We start from the raw sequence: 2,309 nt of genomic DNA, 5'->3' as shown, positions 1-2,309 counted from the left end.
GTGCGCAGACACACAGTGGTCAGGTGCAGTGAGTGTTTGTTTATGTAGTGCGTCCACACCTGCACACCTGCTCACCTGCTCACCTGCTCTGCCCATTCACTTCTGAACAGCAGAACTCTACAGCTCTACAGATCATCATACAGACACACACACGCACACACACACACGGTTTTGCCACAGTTGTGCCAAGTGTAGCAGAACCTTCCCTCCAGCCCCATCATTCCACTGTGTGTGTGTGTGTGAATGTCTTCAGTGTCACATGCTTGAACATTCCATATGTGTGTGCCTGCGTGTGTGTAGGGGGGTGCTGCTAGAATAAAGCTCAGAATAAAACAAAACAAAAAACTGAGCTAATGAGCTGATTTGCTTAAAAAAAAGAGAGAAATTTGAGTTTTTTAAGAAAAATTCACGTTTTGTTGTTGTTTATTAGTTTTGCCTTGTACACAAATACAGTAGAGGCCTAATGCGCAGTTTTGAGATGGCAGAAAAACTGGCAGAGAACATGATGTGTTTTTTAACCTGCGCTTGGAAACGTGTGTGTGTGTGTTTTTAATCAGACGCTAGGTAACTGATGTTGAGTTAGGAATAACTCTGTGTGTGTGTTTTTAAATGGACACTAGCTAAGTCAGGAGGAACATGGTCTGGTGTGTGTGTGTGTGTGTGTGTGTGTGTGTGTGACATTAGCTAAGTGATGTTGGTCAGAATCCTGAGACTTGCTGCTCAGAATGAAGCGGAGTGCTCAGGCGGACCATGGGGACGAGACAAAAGAGTGTGTGGCCCGTCTACAGATGGACGTCCTCCTGGAATACAGTGTGGTTTGACCTCTGCGGTGGGACAGCGACAAACCCCGCCCCTCAGTAACCCCTCTTTAGCCCCGCCTCCTCCAGTCTTGGGGCTTCATCTGTACAGACGAGACGGGAGTCTCTGGATTACATGAACATTTGTAGAGAACAGATATACAGTAACGGTCAAAGTTAGTTGTTCTTATTTGTTTGTTTTTTGTTTTTGTTATGCTTTCATTCCTGCCCAGACCGTCAATTTGTCTGCTTCGGCTTCCTTGAGTTGGTCTGCAGCTCTTGTGTTCCTCAACACAGATTATTAAAACTACAGACAACGCTATTCACTTTTTTCACCCATTTCTAATGTGTTGGCCTCTTGTCATTTGTGTTGTCATGCACATGTTCCAATGGCACGTATCTTTTCTAATGATCTTTGTGTGTGTGTGTGTGTGTGTGTGTGTGTGGAGAAGTGTGTGTTTGTGAGAGAGAGTAAAGTAGACAAATGAGAGAGAGAGCCTAGACATAAATGTGTACAGAGATGAGTGTGTGTGTGTAAATGAGCTCAGCTGCAGGTGTGAGAAGAAAGCATGTCTACAAGTCTGTGTGTGAGGGGTGGCCTGGCATAGCCCACACTCTGGTCCTGTGATTGTGTGTGTGTGAGAGAGAGAAGTCTGTGATGAGGGGACCAGGTGGCTGGTCTTTTGTGTGGTATAACTAAGCATGTCGTCATAGTTACATGTGTCGCTGGCCAAATGTCTGATTATGTGTAGAAATTGTTCAGCCTATCCAGTGTAGTGCGTTGTGCTGTGTGTGTGCAGTGTAGTACTTTGTGTTTTGTGTGTGTGTCTTATTGATGGGGCACATATGTGTTTGTGTGTGTGTGTTTTGTCTGAGGCACCTTGAGGGTTAAGGCCAGGTGTGGTAGAGGAGTTCTGTTGACCGTCTCTTACACCTGCCATGTTTTGGGTTGGCCAGCAGGGGGCAGCAGAGCTTCAGATGGATTCTGTCTTCTGTCAATCTTCAGCATTATCACTCTCTTTCCCTTTGTCTAAGGTGTTTGTGTGTGTGTGTGTGTGGGGCTGTCAAGGTGCTCAGTAACCCATATACCCAAACTGTTTTCACTGACACTCCAGTCAATATACAATATACACCCACATACTCCTCTCACACACACACACAGACTGAAATACAGCCTTCCCCTACACACACACTGAAAGGTTGCTCTCTGAATAATGTCCTGCTTTCACATGTCTCCCTTTAACTCCTCGTGGGTATCAGACCTGCTACTAAATTAAACTGCTTGATTGCTAACCAGCACCGATCGCACCACGAGCCAGCTGACAGCGTATGCTGAAATTGACTTGACTTATAGGATGAGGAGACGTCAGATGATTTCATTATGATTGTAGCAAGTTAACACGGCTGATCATGTCACCGTGTTATGATGATTAACCTTTGTAAGGTGCCAATGTTCCCGGGTCTGGTGGACCCACCACATAATTAGGCTTTAAATCAATACAGCCATAACAA

At 45.3% G+C, this 2,309-nt stretch overlaps 1 protein-coding gene across 4 annotated transcripts in view; it reads left to right on the top strand.

The window, feature by feature from the left end:
- Nucleotides 1-1,119, top strand: part of LOC143112932 (uncharacterized) — a 23,913-nt gene extending 22,794 nt beyond the window's left edge. For all 4 annotated transcript variants that reach the window (XM_076275384.1, XM_076275383.1, XM_076275381.1 and 1 more), the window contains one exon: nucleotides 1-1,119. This exon is cut by the window's left edge and continues 901 nt beyond it. The gene's annotated coding sequence lies outside the window, so the exon portion shown is untranslated.
- The last annotated feature ends 1,190 nt before the right edge of the window (nucleotides 1,120-2,309 follow it).

Source organism: Alosa pseudoharengus, unplaced genomic scaffold (genome assembly GCF_046254945.1).
Source record: "Alosa pseudoharengus isolate Yale_2024_CS ecotype anadromous, Long Island Sound unplaced genomic scaffold, YU_APseudo_1.1 YU_APseudo_1.1_scf_8, whole genome shotgun sequence".
In the NCBI taxonomy this organism is placed as follows: domain Eukaryota; kingdom Metazoa; phylum Chordata; class Actinopteri; order Clupeiformes; family Clupeidae; genus Alosa; species Alosa pseudoharengus.
Note: the sequence above shows the minus strand (reverse complement) of the source record. Positions and strands in the feature narration are given on the sequence as shown.